We start from the raw sequence: 10,764 nt of genomic DNA on the forward strand, positions 1-10,764 counted from the left end.
GCCCAGTGCTGACAAACGCTCAGCATAGGCTAACCTACTCATTCCTGGGATCTTTCTTGTAAACTTCCTCTGGACCCTCTCCAGAGCCAGCATATCCCTCCTCAGATATGGTGCCCAAAATTGCTCACATTACGGTCTGGCCAGCGCCTAATGGAGCCTCAGCATTACATCCCTCTTTTTGTATACAAGCGTGTTCGCCCGCCCCGGATCGCGGGGCTTGGGTCGGCCCGATGCGGACCTTTCACCGTCCGGCGCGGCCTGGAACGTGGCAACCACAACAGCCTGACCGCGGGAGAAGACGGCAGGGGAAGGGAAAAGACATTCTGGCCTTCCATCACAGTGAGGAGGGGACTGGAGGAGACTCACTGTGATGGATGTTTCTTTTTTTTGTGTGTTGGTTGGGGTTGTGTAATTTGCTTATTTTATTGCTTTTTATTGTTGGACTGTGGGTGACTAAATTTCGTCCAAAAAACTTGTTTTTTGGATGACAAATAAAGATATCTTGAATCTTGAATCTTGAATCTTGAAATAAATGCTAGCATTGAGTCTGCTTTACTACCGATGATTTGAGTTGGGACCCTCCGTCAGATCCCAAGGGTACAATCAACCTTATCCAAGTGCTGGTGTAGATTAATTCCCGTGGCGTGGCATAGCATCTTTGTTGAAGGAATCATGCAAGTTCACAGCTCTCAAACTAAATTTTGGAACAACAGGCGAATCAGCCTTTAATAGTGAAATAAAAATCAACATTTGGTGTGCTGAGCTCTGCAGGATAATATCTTTAGTCGGTGTTGGAGCATTAACAAATGGATGGAATTTCTTTGCTTGTATAATACATGAATAATAAATATTTGCTCCGAGAACAGGTAAGTGATTGAAGACAACTAATGAAACCTGAAAGTTTATTGTTGTATTCAATCAATGACTCAGTGGTGCTCTTGTACCAGGTTTAAAAGAGATTTAGCTAGGAAATGATTCAGTGGAAAAAACACAAAAAAAAAACTGATGTCAAAACATCCCTTTACTGATCTCAGTAGTGGCAACTCTAGATAGACACAAAGTGCTGGAGTAACTCAGCAGATCGGGCAGCATCTCTGGAGAACAAGGATGGGTTATGTTTTGGGTCGGAACCCTTCTTCAGATCGGCTTTCAGACTTTCGGTCTGAAAAAGGGTTCCAACCTGAAACGCCACCCATCGTTTTTCTCCAGAGATGCTGCCTGTCCCGCCAAGTTACTCCAGCACTTTGTGTCTCGCTTCAGTATGAACTAGCATCTGCAGTTCCTTCTTACACATCAATGGCAACTCTAGTTGGAATAATGTAACGTTAAAAGAAAAAGACTGCTGGAGGAATTTAGCGGGTCAGGCAGCATCTGTGGAGTGAAATGGACAACTGGCATTTCACCCAGAGTAGGGGAATCAAGAACCAGAGGACATAGATTTCATGTAAGAGGGGAAAGATTTAAAAGGAACCTGAAGGACAACTTTTTCAGACAGAGGGTGGTGGGTAAATGCAAGAGCTGCCAGAGGAGGTGATTTAGGCAGATACTATAATTACATTTAAAAGACATCCGAGCGAGTACAAGGATAGGATAGGCTTAGAGGGAGGGGTAGGGGCCAAACGCAAGCAGGTGGGATCACCCCTCATTCCCCTGTGCTCCGAGGAATATAGTCCTAGCCTGCTCAAGCTCTGCCTATAGCTCAGGCCCTCGAGTCCTGGCAACATCCTCGTAAATCTCTGCACCCTTTCCAGTATAACACCTTTTCTATTACAGGGTGACCAAACCCGAACACTCCATTCTAAATGTGGCCTCACCAGTGCCACCACACATAATGCTACAATGTTTCTTGAAATGCAAACTGAGCATTAAGTGACATACAGTTCACTAATTTATAAATGTGCCACAGTTTTATAAATGTGCCAGATTTCTTTTGGAGAAATAATGTTGGCGCCACCACAAATTCTTGTAATACTTTCTAACAGGAGACCATTTACTAAAACAAAAATTCAAGGTGAACATGAAAGTACCCAACGGATTATATGTTTAGTGGAGTCTTTAGGAAAGCATCAAAGGCCTGATAAACGCTATTTTGTGATAGTGATTGTCTTGTCAATTGCAAGATTATGTATCAATAATCTTCATAATCGATCAAGGGCAGCACTGTTGGCAGCACAGTGGCGCAGTTGGTAGAGTTGCTGCCTTTCAGCGAATGCAGCGCCGGAGACCTGGGTTTGATCCTGACTACGGGTGCTGTCTGTATGGAGTTTGTACGTTCTCCCTGTGACCTGCGTGGGTTTTCTCCGAGATCTTCGGTTTCCTCCCTCACACCAAAGACGTACAGGTATGTAGGTTAATTGGCTTGGTAAATGTCAAAGTTGTCCCTAGTGAGTATAGGATGGTGTTAATGTGCGGGGATCGCTGGTCGGAGCGGACCCGGTGTGCCGAAAGGGCCTGTTTCCGCGCTGTATCTCTAAACTAAACAAGCCGCTGTCTCACAGTGCCAGAGACCCAGGTTTGATCCTGACCTCGGGTGCTGGCTGTGTGGAGTTTGCACGTTCTTCTTGTGACTGCGTGGGTTTTCTCCGCATGCTCCACATATCCCAAAGATGTGCTGGTTTGTAGATTAATTGGCCTTCTGTAAATTGCCCCTAGTTTGTAGGGCGTGGATGAGAAATTAGGATAACGTAGAAACAGAGTGATCGATGGTTGACGAGGACTCGATGGATTGCAGGACCTGTTTCCATGCTGTATCTCTAAAGTAACAATATTTCTGAAAAAATGGATAAGATATCTTCCATATCTAAGCAATATAAAACTGCTCTCAGTCTGGCTCTCAGGCTCTCAGTCTGAAGACGGGTCTCGGCCTAAAACGGCACCTATTCCTTTTCTCCAGAGATGCTGCCTGACCCGCTGAGTTACTCCAGCAATTTGTGTCTATCTTCAATTTAAAACTGAACCTCTGAGAAAGGAACTCATTAAGATCTATGTACTGTGCTGCATGGAAAGCCACAGTTAAACGTTCTGAAAAAATGAAATGCTTTTTTACTGTGCAACTTTTCACGTTCTCAGTGGATGTTTCTTTGTTGGATTGGAGCAAACAAAATAGCAATAAACTTTGAGCTTTAAAATAATAAATAAAATCCTGGCAACACACATGGAATATGCTTCCGGGGAAGCCAGGGATCCTGTTTGCAGTCATTGAGTGAAGAGTATCGCCTTGGCAGTTCTATCTCTTTTTTGTTGAAACCTCTGAACAAACCAAGTGAATGAGCAGGATTACAAGCCCAGAGAAAATCAACCTTCTTGTTTGCTCTGCAGAGGAAAACAATACTCCAACTAATATTATACGGAGGAACTGCAGATGCTGGCTTACAACGAAGACAGACATAGAAACATAGAAAATAGGTGCAGGAGGAAGAAGCCATTTGGCCCTTCGAGCCAGCACCGCCATTCATTGTGATCATGGCTGATCATCCACAATCAGTAACCCGTGTCTGCCTTCTCCCCATATCCCTTGATTCCTCTAGCCCCTAGAGCTCGATCTAACTCTCTTTTAAATTCATCCAGTGTATTGGCCTCCACTGCCTCTGTGACAGAGAATTCCATAAATTCACAACTCACTGGGTGAAAAAGGTTTTTCTCAGCTCAGTTTTAAATGGCCTCCCCTTTATTCTTAGACTGTGACCCTGGTCTTGGACTCCCCCAACATTGGGAACATTTTTCCCGCATCTAGCTTGTCCAGTCCTTTTATAATTTTATACGTTTCTATAAGATCCCTTCTCATCCTTCTGAATTCCAGTGAATACAAGCCCAGTCTTTCCAATCTTTCCTCGTATGATAGTCCCATTATCCCAGTGAGTAACCTCGTGAACCTACGCTGCATTGCTTCAATAGCAAGGATGTCCTTCCTCAAATTAGGAGCTCAAAACTGCACACAATACTCCTGATGTGATCTCACTGGGCCCTATACAACTGCAGAAGGACCTCTTTACTCCTACACTCAAATCAGACACAACATGCTGGAGTAACTCAGGGGCTCAGGCAGCACCTCTGGAGAAAAGGAACAGGTGATGTTTTAAGTCGAGACCCTCCTTCAGATTGAGAGTCAGAAGAAGAGAAACTAGAGGTGTGAAAAGGAACAGAACAAATTAGAACCGGTGCCGATGTGTCACTAAATTAAACAAAGCTAAAGGAAAGGTGGAGGCCACAATGATCATTGTTGCCTGTGGAAGAAGTAATAACGAAGGGATAAAAACAGTGAAACTAGCAAGACAACTAGGGTGAGGGAGGGATGGAGAGAGAGGGAATGCAAGGATAACTTGAAATTAGAGAAATGAAGATTTATACCGCTGCCCAAGCGACTATGAGGTGTTGTTCCTACAATCCCCCCCCCCCACCTCCACTTTCAGTCTGAGGAAGGTTCCGAACTGAAACATCACCCGTCCTTTTTCTCCAGAGATGCTGCCTGACCCGCTGAGTTACCCCAGCGGTTTGTGTTTATCTCAAACTGTTGGCTGGTGTGGGCAAGTTGGGCCAAAGGGCCTGTTTCCACGCTGTATCACTCTATGACTCCAATAAGTTTTGTCTGTTGTAATGAGAGCTCTCAGGCCTTGTAGGGAAGAAGCGGGACAAATACAACGCATGAAATGTTCTGCTGGGCCTTTTAATCTGCCTTAAGCTGATGTGAAGTTGGCCCATCCCATTGCAATGGCGTGATGGGTTTAAGGTATCGCAAGGTCACATTTATTCAGGTAGCTAGTTTGAAATGGCTTTAGAACTCACCTCCTAAATACTGATCCCACCTAAAATCAGAAGCATTAGTTGGCACTTTGATCTGAATCCCTTGTATTAAAGTTTGTTTTCCTATTTGTGTCATTACGTCAATATATTGGCTTCTCCATTACGGGTCATTTTTCAAAGGTTTGTGACTCACTTTTCTTCATCATCAAGTCCCTTGAGACATGCATTAAATGATGTCTAGTTAGATTTGCCTGGTGAACCGGTAAGTTGCAGAATAATTCTTTCGGCTGTACAATGTCATTAATTAACTGAGAGCGTCGCTGACAGGAAGAAATGATGTTTAACAGATTTTAGTTGGCAATATTTCTCTCTGACATTTATATTGGCGTTAATAGCATTGTGTTCATTTAAACATAGGAAGATGATCACTGCAAAGTTGTATTGTTTCAGTTTCTTGGCATAGTCTGGATATTTCTTTGTGATCAAATGACCATTTCTAATTTATTGGGGCTTGCAAACTGGTTCTGACCTACAGCCGAAATGTCTCCCAGAGAAGATGTTTTTAAATAGTGGTTCTAGGCATTCTCTATGACAGTAAACTTTCAACAGGCTTTAGTCGAAGATATCAGTTGGTTCGTACAAAGAAATTAAATTAATTATACACAGAACTTTATACAGAACTTTATTGTCATTCGGTACAGGTACCGAACAAAATTACAGCAGTCACAGAACACAACAAAAAAGAAAACACAAGACACACGACCCCAACACAAACATCCATCACAGTGACTCCAAACACCCCCTCACTGTGATGGAAGGCAACAAAACTTCCACTCTCTTCCCCCCACGCCCACGGACAGGCAGCTCGACCCCTACCGAGGCGACCGACCCGCACAGCCCCCGCAAGGGGATGGAAGGCCCCGCGGCCGAGCCGCCCAGGGCACTGAAACGTCCCGCGGCCGAGCCGCGCCGGCGATGTTAAGTCATCTTATTGTCATAGAAGCCATGTGGCACATGCATGTGTCTTGTTTCGGGGCGGCACAGTGGCGCAGCGATAGAGTTACTGCTTTACAATGCCAGAGACCCAAGTTCAATCCTGACTATGGGTGCTGTCTGTACGGAGTTTGTACGTTCTCCCTGTGACCACGTGGGTTTTCTCCGGATGCTCCAGTTTTCTCCCACACTCCAAAGAAGTACAGGTTGTAGTTTAATTCAGTTAAAAAAAATAAAAAATTGTCGGTAGTGTGTAGGATAGTGCTGGTGTGCGGGCGGGGTAATCGCTGATCGGCACGGACTGGGTTGGCTAAAGTAAAGCCAAGGATTTGTTAAGCGTACAAATAAGGGTCTCAACCCAAAACCTCACCCATTTCTCACCCGCTGAGTTACTCCAGCATTTTGTATCGACCCAGGAGAAAAAGATGTTGGTCAGAGATTTCTTTAAAAGTAACAAATAATTCTTTAATTTTTCTAGGAAACCTCTACCGCCTACTTATCAGAATTATAATCTATTCCTTCATCGTCAATATTTGCACGTGGCTTGCTTCAAGCCTCTGTCAATATGTCATTTATGGTGATTGCTAGAAGATGAAAATGCCCAATTTTAAAAGACCTGTTTCTTTAATTAACTGGTGGTAATATTTGCGGTTTATATTATACTGGCTGTGCACACCTTTCTTAACTGTATTAAGTAATCGACTGTATCACTGTCAGGTAGACATACAGAGAACTAACTCTCTCTCTCTCTCTCTCTCTCTCTCTCTCTCTCTCTCTCTCTCTCTCTCTCTCTCTCTCTCTCTCTCTCTCTCTCTCTCTCTCTCTCCCTCTCTCTCTCTCTCTCTCTCTCTCTCTCTCCCTCTCTCTCTCTCTCTCTCTCTCTCTCTCTCTCTCTCTCTCTCTCTCTCTCTCTCTCTCTCTCTCTCTCTCTCTCTCTCTCTCTCTCTCTCTCTCTCTCTCTCTCTGTCTGTCTCTCTCTGTCTCTCTCTCTCTCTCATTTTTTGCCTAGTTTTAAAGGCATTTTGGATTATAAAACAAATTTGACCAAATTGCCCCAGAAAACCCACTACGTTTATTCCGAAGTTTATTTAGTTACCTAAGTTTTTAATGGTATTTCTCAACAATTTTCAAGAACGAACCAAACAATCGTTCTGGTTCCTATAGTGTAGGATATTTAATTAAGGCATTTAAATTGGAATGAGTGGTGGTAGCTTATTTTCCCAGATGGATGGATGTACTGAGAAGGTCAGAATGGCAGGCATCCTGGGAGCTGCTTTCTTGTTACATGTAACATTTCTGAGGAAGGGGAGGAGAACAAAGAAGACTGTGTAAAAGTAAAAATCCTGCAGGTCTTGCCAAAAACACTAGATTCGCAGATTGCACCAACATGTGCCTAATAGCATGCTTAACGCTAGTAAAGTCGGTCATCTATGTGGAATGGTTGCACAGCAGGTTAAAGTGCTCTCCTTTAAACATTCAATATGATGTTAACTCAAGGCAATGGGACTGAAATATTTTGCTGCATGCTGTTAAAGCTCGATTGTCAAGTGAATCTGGAAAAGTCAAATTCAATATATAAAAGTTAGTATGGGTTCAGGGCAACATGTCCCCAGAAGGAAATGGGGCAAACATGACAAGATTAGGGAACATTTAAATGACAAATGATATTAAAGGCTTGATTAAGGAAAAAGGAAAACACACGACAACTGGGATCAACGGAGTTTCTTCACAAATATACCGTAGAATGTGTAGGAGAGAACATAAGAAAGTAATTTAGGATGAAGAAATGGGCCATGAAATATCTCTGCATGTAATATTAAGGGACTGCAAAGAAATTCTATAAATACATCAGGAACATAAAGTTAGCCAGCGAAAGATTCGACCCCTTTTGGACTATATATGATGATGATGATGAAGTGTAATCTATATGTAGAGCCAGGCAATGTGAACGGGATATTACTTTAGTTTACTTTAGTTTAGAGACACAGCATAGAACAGGCCCTTTGGCCCACCGAGTCCGCACCGATCAGCGATCACCTGTACATTAGTTCCATCCTATGCACTAGGGACAACTTACAGAAGCCAATTAACCTACAAACCTGCACATCTTTGGAATGTGGGACGAAACCGGAGCACCCAGAGAAAGCCCACATGGTCACAGGGAGAACGTACAAACTCCATGCAGACAGAACCCATAGTTAGGATTGAACCCAGGTCTCTGGCGCTGTAAGACAGAAACTCTACCACTGACCCACTGTGCCACCCACATCTTGAATGAATCCATCTCATTTTATTCAAGTTACGAATGGCTTAAATAGGGTAGATATTAAGAATTATTGTCCCATGGTATGGATATCAAAAGCAAAAAAAAAGTTTAAGGTAGGGTGGGGTTTAAAGCCGATTTGAAGAGAAATTATTTTATGCAGAGAGTGATTGATATCTGGAACTCATTGCCATAGGAGGTGATGAAGTCTGATACAACCATCATGTTTAAGAGATATTTACATAGGCACTTAAATAGACAGGTCATAGAAGGACCTGGATCTGATGCAGACAAATGAGATTTGCGTAAATGGGTAAAATGGTCAGCAGGGCCAGGTGGTCTGAAGGGCCCATTTCTGTACTGTACAACTCTATGGTCAAAAAGGGTAAATGATATGGAAAAGGTTAATGTTTTAGATGGTGGGTCTGTGACTTTGAGGCTGATCTTAAGACAGAATGGGGAAATATTTCCACTTTCTTTGAAGACTATAAAATATAGAATTAGGCCATTCAGCCCATTGAGATCCACTCAACCATTCAAACATGACTGATCTATTTTTCTCTCTCAACTCCATTCTCCCACCTTCTCCCCATAACCTTTGACACCCTTACTAATCAAGAACATATGAATCTCCGTCTCAAAAAATACCCAATGTCTTGGCCTGCATGGCCATCTATGTGGCAATTAATTCCACAGATTCACCATCTCCATTCTGAAAGTATGTCCTTTTATTCTGAGGCTGTGCCCTCTGGTTCTACACTCTCTCCTTATTGGAAACATCCTTTCCACGTCCACTCGATCTAGGAGTTAATTTGTGCTCAGAATCTAACGACCATTGGCAAGTCCACAGATATTATACCTAGTTGTCATGAGAAAGTGCAGGGGTCATTACAGAAAATATTTAAGGTCCACACATTTTGTGGGACTTGGGTCATGGATAATGAGACTTGGTAGGGTTGCTTGGTTTTCCCAGAAGTATATCTGCTGCCAATTCCACTTTTACCAATGTGATCGTGGAAAAATTCTCATCAGTGGAGTTTTGTGGTGGCTGGTGCAGAATGATTGAACCCGAAGAGCACTGGATGTTTACTGAATCGTTATTCAAATCCCGTTGAAGTAAATATTTCCAGGAATTTAGTTTAAACCCAAATTAAATTGGAAAATAAATTATAGAACATTACGTTGGAGGTTTCTCACCAATCTTGCAGTGCATGGGGGGTCATCCAGAACCACAGCTTATCAATTGTGCGAGTCTCAGAATTTCTTTAAAAAACTGGACATGATTCAAGGCCCTTGAGAAAATGATCCTTCATTTATTATGAGTGTGTGCCATGGCGATCCTCTGTGGCTATTTAGTTGCTTGTGTCTTGGCAATGTTCAGCACAGCATTTGCCAGATATGCAAAGCTTGAAGATATGTTCGCACGAGAGAGGCCATTAATACGAGGGAACTCTGCAGATCTCAGCAATAGCCATTGGAGCTCAATGATCCTGTCAATGGTGCATGTCCAATATAATATAATATAATATAATATAATGGGCAGCAAAGTGGCACAGCGGTAGAGTTGCTGCCTGACAGCTCTTGCAGCGCCTGAGACCTGGGTTCAATCCCAACTACGGGTGCTTGTCTGTACGGAGTTTGTACATTCTCCCAATAACCGCATGTGTTTTCTCAGAGATCTCCGGTTTCCTCCCACACTCCAAGGACGTATAGGTTTGTAGTTTCATTGGCTCGGTATAAGTGTAAATTGTCCCCAGTATGTGTAGGATAGTGTTAATGTGCGGGGATCGCTGGTCGGTGTGGACTAGGTGGGCTGAAGGGACTATTTCCACGCTGTATCTCTAAACTAAACAAAACTAAATTAAATAAAGAACATGTGGTGAAGCATCCGTTTTATATAGCATTTCATTTTTGTTGTGCAATCTGCATTTTCGTAATTATTTCTGTTGTGTGGTGAAGGTGAATATTTACGGGTATTTAGTGGAATCTCACCTATTCCTTACAGTCAGATTATTTGTAAATTTCTGTTTCCACTTTTACACAACTACCTTCAAGGCAACTTAATAAAGGGCGTGTCTTAATTGGAGAAAGACACAAACTGCTAGAGTAACACAGCGGGTCAGGCAGCTGGAGAATGCGAACAGACGATGTTTCAGGTCGGGACCCTTCTTTGGACTTAATTGTCTTAATTGGTCCATGCAGAATGCATCAGAATATTAATATGTTTTTTTGCAAAAGTATAGATGTGTAGTTGTGCTCTATGCATGGAGAAATTAAAGCCTCTCAATATAAATTTATTCCTCTGTAATCCCTTAAAGGAATCAGGGAACTGCACGTCACCAAGACAAAGAGACCTTAAAAGAACCTAATGGTGTTGAAATTCATCTTGTGCATGAAACAGGCTGTTTCATGATCTTTGTAATTTTACTTTGGCTTGTTTCTCAATTTTGGTAATGGGTACAATGGCATTTTGAAGAGATGACCCTCAGAGAGGAATTAATCAGAACACACTGGTAACCTTCACATTCACTTGTTTGTCTGTGAACACCTGTAAAGAAAGAACTGAAAGAGTTTGATTCAAACTTCTGTGCATTTACTCTGTCCCACAGCGTCAGAGACCCAGGTTTAATCCTGACCACGGGTGCTGACAGTATGAAGTTTGTACGTTCTCCCTGTGACCACGTGGGTTTTTTCTGGGAGCACAGGTTTTCTCCCACATTCCAAAGACGTGAGGGTTTGCAGGTTAGATAGACACAAAATGCTGGAGT

This window comes from Rhinoraja longicauda, chromosome 13 (assembly GCF_053455715.1).
Source record: "Rhinoraja longicauda isolate Sanriku21f chromosome 13, sRhiLon1.1, whole genome shotgun sequence".
NCBI classification, from domain to species: Eukaryota; Metazoa; Chordata; class Chondrichthyes; order Rajiformes; family Arhynchobatidae; genus Rhinoraja; species Rhinoraja longicauda.